Source organism: Rutidosis leptorrhynchoides, chromosome 4 (assembly GCF_046630445.1).
Source record: "Rutidosis leptorrhynchoides isolate AG116_Rl617_1_P2 chromosome 4, CSIRO_AGI_Rlap_v1, whole genome shotgun sequence".
Lineage (NCBI taxonomy): Eukaryota > Viridiplantae > Streptophyta > Magnoliopsida > Asterales > Asteraceae > Rutidosis > Rutidosis leptorrhynchoides.
Genome location: NC_092336.1, coordinates 23,611,967 through 23,629,822, shown reverse-complemented (window position 1 = coordinate 23,629,822; position 17,856 = coordinate 23,611,967).

Here is a 17,856-nt window from a genome sequence, read left to right as displayed (position 1 = left end):
AAAGCGAAGGTTTTGATATGGCGAAACGGGTGATTTCGAATCTTTGAAATTTAGAGAGATTCGATAGATTTTGGTTTCATGAGGATATACTTTTTCTAGGAAAGATGGTACTCTATTTTTGCTGAAGAGTTCCTTTAAAGGGTGCTGATTTTCAGTGAAGACTTTGCTTCTTTTCTGCAATCCTCCTGGGTCACAATCTTCATTTTCTTGGGGATATATGCTTTTCTCTTCTCTTTATTTACGAGACTTCGCTCAACAAATATATATATATATATATATATATATATATATATATATATATATATATATATATATATATATATATATATATATATATATATATATATATATATATATATATATATATATATATATATAATTTTTTTTTTGCATATCTCATATTCATAACTTTGTCTATTTCTTCTTGTGCCCAGAGAGAAAGGTATTTCACCAGATATAGGTCTTTTATGACCTATCAAAAACAGTCTGGAATTTCGGAATTTTTCGACAAGTGTTTGAAGTAAACTTGGTCGATCTATCTCTTTGAATTTCTAGATTTTGGAAATGAGAAAGGAAAGAGGGTGGAAAGGGTAACGTATTTGATAGTGAATTTGGGGTGAGTATTTTCTGATTCATCAACTCTTTGGCGTGAGTTGGTTGGTTTAAATGCGCAGAATGGAAACGAAAACGGAGGTTTTTGTCTTCTCTATGCAGAATGATTTCGGAAGGAGTATCGCACCTAAACCACGTATGGTGCTTACTAGCCATTGGCCTCAAAATGTATGTCAAGGTCAAGTTCTAACTCTAAATGCTAACATCGGCACTCTCGACGGAAAAGTTAGTGAAGCACTAAAAATGAATGCTTATTGGGCCATTTTTGGGGTGCATCACAACAATTATATTGGGTCGATAATGCCTAGTCATGCAATGCTCTTTTAGAGAATCGGTTTATCCTTAAGAAGATTTATGTCCTCATTTATCTTAATTTTAGAACAAACACGCTTGATTTTCGAAAGTACTTTTTCAGACAGTATCATTTAGTCAAAACTTTTGAAAAATTTACGTTGAGGATAAAGAATCTAAATAGTAGGTATACTCAAAAAACTTAGTAATATTTTAAGATAAGAACATCTTCCGAGCATCCCATAGCTAATTATGGTGTACTACACCGCTATCCCACGCTTAGAGGAACATTGTCCCTAATGTTCATTCTTAGATTTTAGGGAGCTAAAATATCACACTTAGAGTTTGAACATGTCGAAAAATGTATCTAAGATCGATATTGGGTTGGAATCCCATATTTAGTGATAAGCTTAGGATATGATACAGTTTGAGGATATAACGAAGCAAAATAAATAAACGAAGAGAAAGAAACTAATTACTCCCCTTGGGTGCGGCTGTGAGCTGAGGATCTGAAGGTAGACTGAGTCGAAACCATCTTTGGCTGGATCTGAATCAGTCTTTTTGAAGTGTACACGAGCTCATTAGGGAGTTCTCATCCTCCATAAAACATCCACCAATACTTGAAATGAAATAATCAACGAGTTTCCTTGTCGTTTCATCATTATTCAAAGAGTCTCCACCACAGGCATCGATAACTGTCTATTACTTGTAAAGATGGAAAAGATCAAACCTAGACAGGTGATTAAGCCTGAGGCCATAGACTCACTGATTTGCGTTTTGATGAAAAAGACATTTGAAAACTTGAGGGTTTCAAAATTAGGTTTTTGGAAATTCAACAAATCAGTGTATGACTAAAAAGCTTAATCTCACACTTAAAGTATTGACTGCCTTTAATTTTAAGACTTTGAAAATGATGTAAATATTGCAATTAAGTTCATGACAAGTAAGAAACTTTGAAAATCTCATTTTAGGTTTCACTTTCTCACTTATTCAATTAAGCGAATTATCCTAATCTAACTACTACTAAAGCTATAGAAAAATAAACACACAGGTTACTTCTCGAGAAGCGCTTGTTTTTGTTTGAGTCACGAGCCTGACTCTAGCCTTATTTCTCAGAAATGCGGCTCCCTTGCATCCATCAGTAGACACAAGAGGTAATATTGGAACATACCGATGAGATTGAAGCGGACATAGAATAAGGTATGTCCAATGAGAGGAGAAGGTGTTTTGAAGTGAATGCTTTGTTTAACTTGAGGTATAACAAAGCTATCAACTTCTTTTACCTCCTTGATTGGAATAGGATGGTCAAAGGGGTCCTCATCACTCCATGATGTGTATGTCATTATGTATTTGAGTGATGGTTTATAGGGTAGCCCTGAAGCAAAACTCGTCTTTAGTGACTTTTGGTTGGTCATAATGTTGTACTCTAAGGATGGAGGTGGGACGATGTCCATTGACGTCTCCAATATGGTAGCAATATTAACCACTACTTCGGTGCTAGAATCCTCCATCTCTTTCTTCTCATCCGGGCTTTCCATTTCAATTTCTTCATCCACCTCCTCGTCACTCTGGTCGGGAGATTCAAGTATAATTGGTTCAGAGAGTTCTTCTAGAACGAAGTCCTCTCTAGTCATTAAAAGATCAAAATAAGGTGGGAGTGAAGATTGGGTTGGTGTTGAGTGGTTATACTTCTTGTCTTCTACTTCTATCTTCTTCTCTTCATTCTCAGAATAAAAGGTGACTTTCCTAGTGGAGATGGTATTTACTTCACCGTTCCCATCAGAAGGACATACAGACTCGTCGATCGTGAAAGTGACATCTTCTCCACGGGCTCTCAAGGTGATAGTTCATGAATAAACGTCAACGATCGCTTTGGCTGTATTCATGAAAGGCCTTCCTAAGATGATAGGGGTTTTCATGTCTTCTTTATAGTCCATAACCACAAAGTCAGTCGGAAAGAGGAATTTGTCAACCTTAACCATGACGTTTTCAGCTATTCCCTTAGGATATCTGGTGGATTGGTCAGCTAGCTGGATGGTCATTTTGGTAGGGTTAAGGTTTCCAATTTCGAGTGTCTGGAACATTGAGTAGGGCATGATATTGATGCTGGCACCAAGGTCAGCGAGAGAATAGATAGTACAAGATTGGTAGATAGAACAAGGAATGGTAAATCGTCCGGTATCCCCTAGTTTTTCAGGAAGATTATTTAAGAGAATGGCTGAACAATCCGCGTTTAGCGGGACATTGGGTACTTCGGGTACCTTAACCTTGGTTGATAGGAGTTTCCTAAAATACTTCTTGGTATGAGGATTTTTAGACACGGTGTCCAAAAATTTACCGTCAAGCTTGAAAGATTTCATTTTGTTATGTCTTTGCTTGAGATGGCCCGGGAATGGAATGGGTGTTTTTGGTGATGACTCAATGACTACTACCGAACGGGTATTAGTTAGTTTCTTCTCCTTAAAAGAAATTGAAGGTTGGCTATGTGCCACCTTTGAGTCATTTTTAGGACAACTGATAGTGCTCCAAATGAACATATATTTAGTAGCAATATCCTCCCAATATGTAAATTATTTAGTTGTAATTGTCCTATTTTAAGTTGTAATCGTTTATATTAAATAAGTGCGAAGACAAAAGGCGAAAACGACAATTTGAAGACGCAAATGACCAAAAAGCTCAAATGTACGAGATACAATCCAAGTGGTTCAATTTATTGATAAGAAACATCTAAAAATGACAAAAGTACAGGTTGCGGAACGCAAAGTACAAGATATTAAATTATACGAAAGGACGTTCAAAAATCCGGAACCGGGACCTGAGCCAACTATCAACGCCCGACGCAACGGACCAAAAATTATGAGTCTACTATGCACAAGAATATAATATAATATATATATAATTATATAAAATTATATATATTATATTATATAATTAAATATAACGTCGACAAGCTAGCAAACAAAGCAATTGGGCATGGCCAGACTGGCCATGCGATCGCATGAGATTAACACTGAGAACCCATGCGATTGCATGGGCCTCAGGATCAGACCACATCTATAAAAGGCAACGAGTTTTGGCCATAAAAAAATATAATAATAATAATACTCCTCTGTAATAATAATAAATATATATATATATATTATATATAAATAGTATAGTGTAGTTTTATATTAGATTAGTTTTGGGTTATGCAAAGGTTATTTTACGGGTTTTAAAGTCGAAGCTCTGTCCGTGTAACACTACGCGATAAATAATCAATGTAAGCTATGTTCTCCTTTTTAAATTAATGTCTCGTACTTGAGTTATTATTATGCTTATTTAAGACGAAGTAATCATGATGTTGGGCTAAAATACTAAAATTGGGTAATTGGACTTTCTACCATAATTGGGGTTTGGACAAAAGAACGACACTTGTGGAAATTAGACTATGTGCTATTAATGGGCTTTATATTTGTTTAACTAAATGATAGTTTGTTAATTTTAATATAAAGATTTACAATTAGACGTCCCTATAAATAACCATATACACTCGATCGGACACGATGGGCGGGATATTTATACGTTCGAATAATCGTTCATTTAACCGGACACGGGAATGGATTAATAGTCACTAGAATTATTAAAACAGGGGTGAAATTATGTACAAGGATACTTGGCATAATTGATAACAAAGTATTAAAACCTTGGGTTACACGCAGTCGATAACCTGGTGTAATCATTAAACAAAGTATTAAAATCTTGTTACAGTTTAAGTCCCCAATTAGTTGGAATATTTGACTTCGGGTATAAGGATAATTTGACGAGGATACTCGCACTTTATATTTATGACTGATGGACTGTTATGGACAAAAACCAGACGGACATATTAAATAATCCAGGACAAAGGACAATTAACCCATGGGAAAAAACTAAAATCAACACGTTAAACATCATGATTATGGAAGTTTAAATAAGCATAATTCCTTTATTTCATATTTAATTGCACTTTTAATTATCACATTTTTATTTACTATCATTTTATTTATTGCACTTTTAATTATCGCACTTAAATTATCGTCATTTATATTTTTCATTAGGTTTTAATTGTGACTTAAAATATAAAATCGACAAACCGGTCATTAAACGGTAAAAACCCCCCTTTTATATATTATATATATATATATATATATATATATATATATATATATATATATATATATATATATATATATATATATATATATATATATATATATATATATATATATATATTTATATAAAAATATAGTGTAACCGTCTCCCTGTGGAACGAACCGGACTTACTAAAAACTATACTACTCTACGATTAGGTACACTGCCTATAGTGTTGTAGCAAGGTTTAGGTATATCCATTTTGTAAATAAATAATTAAAACTTGTGTAATATTTCGTCGTATTTCGTATTTAAAATATAAGCTATTTCATATACACCTCGCATAACACCAAGTTTTTGGCGCCGCTGCCGGGGAACTCGGCGAAACGCTATATTTTTAATTTATTTTTGTATAAATATATTTATATATCATTTTAGAAAAACAAAAATATAAATATTTTTAAGAGTTGTTAAATATATAAGTTTTATAAAGTTTCTTTATTTTTATTTTTAAGTTTGTAAAAATATAAATTTTATTTAAATATTTTGTATTTATTTAAAATAGAAAAATCAAAACAGCAAAATAGAAAAAATAAAATAAAAAACATACTCTGCCCGATCACTGTTGCAGCCCAGAGCCTGGCCCAATTTCGTAAGCCATGCGATCGCATGGAAAATCAACTAACACCTCATGCGATCGCATGAGGTGATTTGACAGGCCTGGTAACCCCAGCCGCCTGTTTAGGGTTTTAATTAATATATAATTATTATTATTATAACCCTAATTAGGGTTTAATTTTTAATTATTAATTTAGTTTTTATTATTAATTTGTATTATTTAGTTTAATTAGTTTAATTAAATTATAAAATTAATAGTTTTATAAAATAAATAATATAAAAATAATATTTCTATAAAAATTGTACTTTTTACAACTTTTAGTATATTTTTATATTTTGTACCCTTTTTATTCGTTTTAGCGTAATATTTGTATTTTTCGTTCGTATTTAGTTTTAAGTCATAGTTTTTGTCATAGTTATTTTTACTTCTAGATTTTTAGGTTTTGCCGTAAAATCCGTTAAGTGCTTTTTCTTTAGACTAAGATTTAGGTGCTTTAGAATTTTGCGACGCTATTCTAAGTTTTTAGTTCCTTTTTAAGATATTGCCATTTGGGATATAGTTTTTCTATTAAGCTTTAAAATTTTTAGACGCAACTTTTAATTTTTAGTTTTTAGTGCCTTTTTAAGTTTAGACGCGCTACTTTCTTATTTTTATTTTTCGACGCGCTATTTTTTTTATTTTTCGACATTTTTTGACGCGCTCTTTTTCTTTCTTATTTCTCGACATTCTAGTTTTAGGACATAGAATTTTTTCTACTTCTTATCTAAATTTCTTTAAATTACGAAAAATTATTTTAAGCGGTTAAATTGATAGACATCCAAATTTTCTGCTTCGTAGTAATAGTTGGATTTGTTAGTGGCTGAGTTGTGAGCTTCCGATTTAAAGGGTTCTGGCTCCCTGCTACATCTTTTGGCTATTCGAAACGTTGACAAAAGCAGAAAAGTCTATTAATTTGATAACTTTAAATAATTTTTATCTTTTTATAACTAATAGGATAATTAGTGAATGCACCACATTGTAGCTAAAATTTGGCCATCGCAATAAAATGGAAAATTTTGAAAACAAGGCCTTGGAAACTCTTTATGACAGAAATCAATTTAATCAATACTCTCAAACGGGTGTTGATGACAATTCGTTCGGTCAATCTTGGATCATGAATGACGAAACAATAACTGGTTGTGAAATTTGTGGAGATTATCACTCAACATGGGAATGTTATTATTACGTTCCTATGAAAAATTATGCACCCATGGAACCTAAATGGAATGATTATGAAGAATACAATTCAAATTGGGATTATTCCCAAGAATATATCCAAACTCAACAATCAGAAGACGAGGAGAATTATGTGTCTGAAAATCTTTTAGACAATATGAAAATCAAACTCGAAGAACTCGATGCTCAAAATGAACAAATGAGAGAGTTTGTAAATCGGCAAGCTGAAACTCTATCAGATTACAAACCTGTTAATCTGAGGAGTATTGTGCAAGAAAATCTCATATCATCGAATTTTAATGAATTCGAGAGCTCCGAAATCACCAATTATCCCGATGATACTTTTTATTCAGCTTTACCAATTTCACAACATATCAACACATTAGCCTCTACCGACGAAATCAACGATCCATCAATGAATGAAGAAGAAGAAGTAAGGGTGACAAATTGGTACTCTTGGAAAAACGATAATGTTGAAAATTTTACCCCCAAGACCAAAATGGTGGGACCAATTAATGAAGAAGAATTTGCTTTGATCCCGAAATTCACCATTCCACAACCTTCCAACCCAATATTCTCAATAGACGAGTCATCTACCAAAGATGAACTACAAGCTGTAATAGATATTGACACCTCGAATTTCACCCAATTAGGTAATAGAGGTGAAACCTTTAATCCCGAGAATAAAAGGAAGGAAATGTTAGGAATTGTCCACCCTATAATATGTATGTCGGTGTATATCGATCCATTTGACCAAGAACCAGAAAAGAGACATATCTATTTACTAAAAGCTACACTTAAAAAAGAATTAAGTAGTGACGATCGGGTGAGTCTAAACTTTAAACCCATTGATATATTATACACCACCCGAGATGTAAATAACTGGCTCACTATTTTAATTCGTGGAACTTATTCTACCGACTTCAAATGTTGTCAGCTAAGTGTGGGGAAGTCTAACCCCACTTAACGTTAAATTCGGGGTTCGGGTTAGTGCATAACTCGTTAATAAAAATGCACGATTAGGGTAAAAGACGCATTTTCAAAAATTAGCAAACAGTTCAGAAAAGCAACCGTTTTTGTAGAAAAACATGTGTGATAAAACAAGAAGGAATGAACGATGAGGCGCGCCATCTATCATTCGACGAGTTTTGTAATTACAAACTGGGTATTTTCAATCACTTTTCTACACTAATCACCCTCATGAATTTATAATTAGAGTCTGATTTCATGCAAATGAGGGCATTGCATGATCTAAAGTGTGGGGAAGGGTTATAAATTCTCTCGGATTTATACTTGGCTTATTTTCTAAATATTGTGAAAATTTTAAAATTTTTTCAACTAAATGAATTCAAAATCATGTTTATACATATTTATGAACGATAAAACTAGGTGTTAATACCGAAATTATTGTTACCTCGGAAAGGACATAAATTGAGAAACAACTAAAACGCTTGAATTTATTTATTAAGATATAAAAAGACGAATGAAAAAAGCAAAGTGTGGGGAGAATGTACCAAGTTATTCAATTAAAAACTATCTATCACATGTTTCTGTAAAGTTTATTACAGGTGCTTTTGTTTTGGACTAAATTGACTGTTTTACCTGCAATATTATAATAAAGATAAAAGAAAAGATGGATCTACACGATGAATCAATTCCATCATTAAAAGGAAGTAAAGTCTTTCGAAAAAGAAACGCGCTTCTTGATTTAGGTCATGAAGTTGTCGTCCAGACCAGCTGTAGGTTGACGAAAAATCTAGAAAAGTCATCACTAAAATCAGCAGGAAATCCACGGACCTCAGCATCAAACAGGGTCGCCAAGTGGTCAGACTTATCCTAACCATGAGAGGATATGTCTCGTAAAATGGGGAGGGCGCCGTGCAAATTAGCTTGATAAGACTAATGAATCAGACCCCCAGAAAGGATAATCTCCTTAAAAGATTAAAAATCAGCTTTTAAGCCTGATATTACTCAATCCTTGAGATTGACCTTAAAGATTGAGAATTCAAACTCATGGAATTCAATGATATCTAAACTCGAGCTTGAACGAGAAAATATTTTGATCAAATTACAAACCGATTTGTTTTCTGAAAACCCATTTTCAATGCGTTCATTACCATTGAACGTAAAATCCTAGGAATTCACCTGGAATTCATTAGGTCACCTGAACCAAATCGGGTGTCAACCGTAAGAACGGTGGTTGCATAGCATGGTCAAAGACAGGACCTTGTGCCAGACCGAAAAACTACAGGGTAAGCTTTACTATTGCTCCTACAAAGGATAGTAATTGCATCCGACACGTTTTAGACCATGAACAAATGCATGTCATTAGACATTGCCTTAACAGTTTCTTGTTCATCGCTTTCCTTTACAACCGGACGGTAGTTTGCCGAAAGGTAATATACGGGACAAGTAAACTGGACGTGTTGCTTTCCAAATACAAGGTTAGCAAGTAGGTGACACAAAACTGCAAATGTTGAGCTAAAATTTTCAAATATGAAACCCACAAAACCCACAAAAATATTTTGCAACACTGGTGAAGGGTTATTCCGGAAAACTTGACTAGGGTAAAATCTAGCTTGAATTTTCAAAAGATCAAATGTTTTCATAAAGATCCAATTTCTTTAAAGGATCTAAATTTTCATAGTCATGTGGGACTGTAAACCACATCGTTACTATCATTTTTATAGCACTGTATCAAAATCACTGATGTATAAAGTGTGAGAATAAAAAAATGATTCGAGTGAAGTGTGATTTTATTTCAAGTTATGTATTGCTTGAGGACAAGCAAAGTTCAAGTGTGGGGATATTTGATAGTGCTCCAAATGAACATATATTTAGTAGCAATATCCTCCCAATATGTAAATTATTTAGTTGTAATTGTCCTATTTTAAGTTGTAATCGTTTATATTAAATAAGTGCGAAGACAAAAGGCGAAAACGACAATTTGAAGACGCAAATGACCAAAAAGCTCAAATGTACGAGATACAATCCAAGTGGTTCAATTTATTGATAAGAAACATCTAAAAATGACAAAAGTACAGGTTGCGGAACGCAAAGTACAAGATATTAAATTATACGAAAGGACGTTCAAAAATCCGGAACCGGGACCTGAGCCAACTATCAACGCCCGACGCAACGGACCAAAAATTATGAGTCTACTATGCACAAGAATATAATATAATATATATATAATTATATAAAATTATATATATTATATTATATAATTAAATATAACGTCGACAAGCTAGCAAACAAAGCAATTGGGCATGGCCAGACTAGCCATGCGATCGCATGAGATTAACACTGAGAACCCATGCGATTGCATGGGCCTCAGGATCAGACCACATCTATAAAAGGCAACGAGTTTTGGCCATAAAAAAATATAATAATAATAATACTCCTCTGTAATAATAATATATATATATATATATATATATATATTATATATAAATAGTATAGTGTAGTTTTATATTAGATTAGTTTTGGGTTATGCAAAGGTTATTTTACGGGTTTTAAAGTCGAAGCTCTGTCCGTGTAACACTACGCGATAAATAATCAATGTAAGCTATGTTCTCCTTTTTAAATTAATGTCTCGTACTTGAGTTATTATTATGCTTATTTAAGACGAAGTAATCATGATGTTGGGCTAAAATACTAAAATTGGGTAATTGGGCTTTGTACCATAATTGGGGTTTGGACAAAAGAATGACACTTGTGGAAATTAGACTATGTGCTATTAATGGGCTTTATATTTGTTTAACTAAATGATAGTTTGTTAATTTTAATATAAAGATTTACAATTAGACGCCCCTATAAATAACCATATACACTCGATCGGACACGATGGGCGGGATATTTATACGTACGAATAATCGTTCATTTAACCGGACACGGGAATGGATTAATAGTCACTAGAATTATTAAAACAGGGGTGAAATTATGTACAAGGATACTTGGCATAATTGATAACAAAGTATTAAAACCTTGGGTTACACGCATTCGATAACCTGGTGTAATCATTAAACAAAGTATTAAAATCTTGTTACAGTTTAAGTCCCCAATTAGTTGGAATATTTGACTTCGGGTATAAGGATAATTTGACGAGGATACTCGCACTTTATATTTATGACTGATGGACTGTTATGGACAAAAACCAGACGGACATATTAAATAATCCAGGACAAAGGACAATTAACCCATGGGAAAAAACTAAAATTAACACGTTAAACATCATGATTATGGAAGTTTAAATAAGCATAATTCCTTTATTTCATATTTAATTGCACTTTTAATTATCACATTTTTATTTACTATCATTTTATTTATTGCACTTTTAATTATCGCACTTAAATTATAGTCATTTATATTTTTCATTAGGTTTTAATTGTGACTTAAAATATAAAATCGACAAACCGGTCATTAAACGGTAAAAACCCCCCTTTTATATATTATTATATATATATATATTTATATATTTTTGTACAAATATAATTATATAAAAATATAGTGTAACCGTCTCCCTGTGGAACGAACCGGACTTACTAAAAACTATACTACTCTACGATTAGGTACACTGCCTATAGTGTTGTAGCAAGGTTTAGGTATATCCATTTTGTAAATAAATAATTAAAACTTGTGTAATATTTCGTCGTATTTCGTATTTAAAATATAAGCTATTTTATATACACCTCGCATAACACCAACAACCTAGAGAATTGAGACGTTGATTTAGCTGGCTTATTTGATTTTCAAGACTACTCAAGTGATTAGTCATGACTAAGTCAGATGCGTCTTGTCTTGCTGTGATCATGTGGATGATACGCAGCAGGACATCGTTTGGACTTGTCTCTGGTGGGGTAGGTTGGTTGTGCGGATGAGCTAGGATCTTATTTGAATAGACAACAGAGTCCTCACATTCAGCCTCGTATACCTTGGCAGGATGTGGGTTATGTGACGACCCGGAAATTTCCGATCAAATTTAAACTTAATCTTTATATAATTCCGACACGATAAACAAAGTCTGTAATATTGAGTCTCGAAAATTTTGGAAACTATGTTCATATATTCAAATTACCCTTTGACTATTTCCGACGATTCACGAACAACTATTTGTAAATAGGTATGTATATATTTAAATAAATATATATATGATTTGAAATATAATTTATGTTGTAATTGTTAGAAATTAATTATGTAAAAATAATAATTATTATTTAAAATATATCTATATACAAATAAAGTATATTAAAAATAAATATTAAATAATTGTAATACTCATTGATGTTCCGATTGATATTAAGCAAGTTAAATTCAAACTGATATTATTTTAAAATAAACGGTGATTCGAAAATGAGTTCTATAAATTATAGTGTTACTAAAAATGTATTTAGGATCTAGTTATTAAATTTTAATACTTTTTATATTTTACCCAGAATTGAGAGGGATAGTTGATGTAATTTTTTATTTAATAAATTAATGATCGAATTTTATACCATAATGACCAAAATAAATAAATATAGTTAATCTAAAAATTTGGGATTTTTAGGAAGACTTTTATTTGAAAACTATTTAGCAAAAGAGCATGAGATATCATCCGAAGAAACTGTCGGCAGAATTAAAATCCTTTATAACACGTTTTGTTCATATGTTTATATTATTAATATTATATTATTATAATATGAAGAATGTTATTATTATTTTTAAAACCACTTGTATATGCATTATTGCATATATGTCGATACATGCACTGAATTGGAGATTCATATTCTTGTTTTACTGTTATTGATTGGTACCATTGTTATTACATTATTACGTTTATATTATTATTATTATTATTATTACATATATCTGTATAATTATATCTAATATTTACAAATATATATGTATAACCCAGATACATGACATAGATGATCACACACACCCACAATTATTTCATCTCTTTCACCCTCATTTCTATCACCGTGAGCACCATGATCCACCATCACCTTAAACAACCATCACCACCTCTTGGTCATAAAACCACCACAAGAAACTTATTATGGTTACAAGCACCACCACCTTAAGCCCATTTATGTTTGCTGCAAATCTGAGAACCACTTCACCATCTTCTATTTATTTAATTTTTTTGTGAAACCCACCTGCAACAAAAACCATCGGAGCACTTCTATTGTTTCAGATCAATGATCAACGTGTTCATTACTTGCTTTGTTCGAATCACACACTTACACCACTAGTTACGCTTCGTTAAGGATTGCTATTCAAACCCATTTGTGTAGTGACCCGAATTTTTCCATGTTTATATATATTAATTGAGATTGATATTTACATGATTAAATGTTTCCAACATGTTAAGCAATCAAACTTGTTAAGACTTGATTAATTGAAATATGTTTCATATAGACAATTGACCACCCAAGTTGACCGGTGATTCACGAATGTTAAAACTTGTAAAAACTATATGATGACATATATATGGATATATATATAGTTAACATGATACTATGATAAGTAAACATATCATTAAGTATATTAACAATGAACTACATATGTAAAAACAAGACTACTAACTTAATGATTTTTAAACGAGACATATATGTAACGATTATCGTTGTAAAGACATTTAATGTATATATATCATATTAAGAGATATTCATACATGATAATATCATGATAATATAATAATTTAAAATCTCATTTGATATTATAAACATTGGGTTAACAACATTTAACAAGATCGTTAACCTAAAGGTTTCAAAACAACACTTACATGTAACGACTAACGATGACTTAACGACTCAGTTAAAGTGTATATACATGTAGTGTTTTAATATGTATTTATACACTTTTGAAAGACTTCAATACACTTATCAAAATACTTCTACTTAACAAAAATGCTTACAATTACATCCTCGTTCAGTTTCATCAATAATTCTACTCGTATGCACCCGTATTCGTACTCGTACAATACACAGCTTTTAGATGTATGTACTATTGGTATATACACTCCAATGATCAGCTCTTAGCAGCCCATTTGAGTCACCTAACACATGTGGGAACCATAATTTTGCAACTAGCATGAAATATCTCATAAAATTACAAAAATATGAGTAATCATTCATGACTTATTTACATGAAAACAAAATTACATATCTTTTATATCTAATCCATACACCAATGACCAAAAACACCTACAAACACTTTCATTCTTCAATTTTCTTCATCTAATTGATCTCTCTCAAGTTCTATCTTCAAGTTCTAAGTGTTCTTCATATATTCTACAAGTTCTAGTTACATAAAATCAAGAATACTTTCAAGTTTGCTAGCTCACTTCCAATCTTGTAAGGTGATCATTCAACCTCAAGAAATCTTTATTTCTTACAGTAGGTTATCATTCTAATACAAGGTAATAATCATATTCAAACTTTGGTTCAATTTCTATAACTATAACAATCTTATTTCAAGTGATGATCTTACTTGAACTTATTTTCGTGTCATGATTTTGCTTCAAGAACTTCGAGCCATCCAAGGATCCGTTGAAGCTAGATCCATTTTTCTCTTTTCCAGTAGGTTTATCCAAGGAACTTAAGGTAGTAATGATGTTCATAACATCATTCGATTCATACATATAAAGCTATCTTATTCGAAGGTTTAAACTTGTAATCACTAGAACATAGTTTAGTTAATTCTAAACTTGTTCGCAAACAAAAGTTAATCCTTATAACTTGACTTTTAAAATCAACTAAGCACATGTTCTATATCTATATGATATGCTAACTTATTGATTTAAAACCTGGAAACACGAAAAACACCGTAAAACCGGATTTACGCCGTCGTAGTAACACCGCGGGCTGTTTTGGGTTAGTTAATTAAAAACTATGATAAACTTTGATTTAGAAGTTGTTATTCTGAGAAAATGATTTTTATTATGAACATGAAACTATATCCAAAAATTATGGTTAAACTCAAAGTGGAAGTATGTTTTCTAAAATGGTCATCTAGACGTCGTTCTTTCGACTGAAATGACTACCTTTACAAAAACGACTTGTAACTTATTTTTCTGACTATAAACCTATAATTTTTCTGTTTAGATTCATAAAATAGAGTTCAATATGAAACCATAGCAATTTTATTCACTCAAAACGGATTTAAAATGAAGAAGTTATGGGTAAAACAAGATTGGATAATTTTTCTCATTTTAGCTACGTGAAAATTGGTAACAAATCTATTCCAACCATAACTTAATCAACTTGTATTGTATATTATGTAATCTTGAGATACCATAGACACGTATACAATGTTTCGACCTATCATGTCGACACATCTATATATATTTCGGAACAATCATAGACACTATATATGTGAATGTTGGAGTTAGCTATACAGGGTTGAGGTTGATTCCAAAATATATATAGTTTGAGTTGTGATCAATATTGAGATACATATACACTGGGTCGTGGATTGATTCAAGATAATATTTATCGATTTATTTCTGTACATCTAACTGTGGACAACTAGTTGTAGGTTACTAACGAGGACAGCTGACTTAATAAACTTAAAACATTAAAATATATTAAAAGTGTTGTAAATATATTTTGAACATACTTTGATATATATGTATATATTGTTATAGGTTCGTGAATCAACCAGTGGCCAAGTCTTACTTCCCGATGAAGTAAAAATCTGTGAAAGTGAGTTATAGTCCCACTTTTAAAATCTAATATTTTTGGGATGAGAATACATGCAGGTTTTATAAATGATTTACAAAATAGACACAAGTACGTGAAACTACATTCTATGGTTGAATTATCGAAATCGAATATGCCCCTTTTTATTAAGTCTGGTAATCTAATAATTAGGGAACAGACACCCTAATTGACGCGAATCCTAAAGATAGATCTATTGGGCCTAACAAACCCCATCCAAAGTACCGGATGCTTTAGTACTTCGAAATTTATATCATATCCGAAGGGTGTCCCGGAATGATGGGGATATTCTTATATATGCATCTTGTTAATGTCGGTTACCAGGTGTTCACCATATGAATGATTTTTATCTCTATGTATGGGATGTGTATTGAAATATGAAATCTTGTGGTCTATTGTTACGATTTGATATATATAGGTTAAACCTATAACTCACCAACATTTTTGTTGACGTTTAAATCATGTTTATTCTCAGGTGAATACTAAGAGCTTCCGCTGTCGCATACTTAAATAAGGACGAGATTTGGAGTCCATGCTTGTATGATATTGTGTAAAAACTGCATTCAAGAAACCTATTTTGTTGTAACATATTTGTATTGTAAACCATTATGTAATGGTCGTGTGTAAACAGGATATTTTAGATTATCATTATTTGATAATCTACGTAAAGCTTTTTAAACCTTTATTGATGAAATAAAGGTTATGGTTTGTTTTAAAATGAATGCAGTCTTTGAAAAACGTCTCATATAGAGGTCAAAACCTCGCAACGAAATCAATTAATATGGAACGTTTTTAATCAATAAGAACGGGACATTTCAGTTGGTATCCGAGCGTTGGTCTTAGAGAACCAGAATTTTGCATTAGTGTGTCTTATCGAGTTTTTTAGGATGCATTAGTGAGTCTGGACTTCGATTGTGTTTACTTGAAAAATGATTGCTTAACAAATTTTGTTGGAAACTATATATTTTTAACATGTGAATATTATGTGATATATTAATCTCTTAACGCGTTTGATATTATGTGATAGATGTCTACCTCTAGAACAAGTCCCATTGACTCACCTAATAATAATGAAGAGTCAAATGTAAATTGGAATGATTCGTGGACTGATTCACAAGTTCCCGAAGAGGAACCGGAAGAAGAGTCGGAACCGGAAGAAGAATCGGAACCGGAAGAAGAATCGGAACCGGATGAAGAAATAGAACCGGTGGGGGAAATAATAAAACGGTTAAGTAAAAGAAAATCCTCAACCAACCGACCAAGGTTAATTATGGTCAATGGTGTTTCCGCCAAGGAAGCAAAATATTGGGAGGATTACCAATTCTCCGATGAATCGGATTTCGACGAGAATTCCGATGATGTTATAGAAATTACCCCAACTGAATTTAAAAAGGCAAAAGAAAATAATAAGGGAAAGGGCATAAAAATAGAGAAATCTAATTCCAACCCCGATGAACTTTATATGTATCGTCAACCCCCGAAGTCCTTAAGTTGTAACAATGACTCGAGAACCTCTAAACCACCAGGTTTTTCTAAACCAATGTGGAAAACGACGGCTCGTATTAGGGGAACATCATATATCCCTAGAAACTTGGCAAAACGAACCAAAACTGAAGAAGAAGAAGAAGAAACAAGCGAGTCGGAATAAGATAGTTGTATTCGTGTGGTGTAATATATGTAATATAGTGTGCTTATGCTTTATGATATATGTAAAAATTGCTTGTATTAATAAGTATTTTTTTTATGAATCTAACTCTTGTCTATTTTACAGTATAAAAACACAAAATGGATAGACAACCCAATATTTTAAGAGACCTACCCGGAGACATGATTGATGAAATCTTGTCTAGAGTCGGTCAGAATTCTTCGGCACAACTATTTAAGGCGAGATCAGTTTGTAAGACATTCGAAGAACGTTCCAAGAATGCCTTGGTTTATAAAAGGCTTTCGTTCGAAAGATGGGGGATATCACATTGGGAAATCCATAAGTTACGATGTGTTTACTTTGACGCATATATTGCGGGAAACCCAAATGCTATTTTACGCAATGGGTTAAGAAATTATTTTGACTCAATATATCCGAATATTGGACTTCGTGATTTAGAAAAAGCGGCTAACATGCAACATAAAGAAGCATGTTATGCTTACGGATTAGTAATGTTCGCTTCTCACCAAAGTGAGAACAAGAACATCGGGCTACAACTATTAAACAAAACGTTCCCACAAGTGACGGAGTCGGTAATTGGGGTAAGAAATGAGGTTTTTAGATTGTTACGGGACTGTTGGACATTACGTAACCCTCGT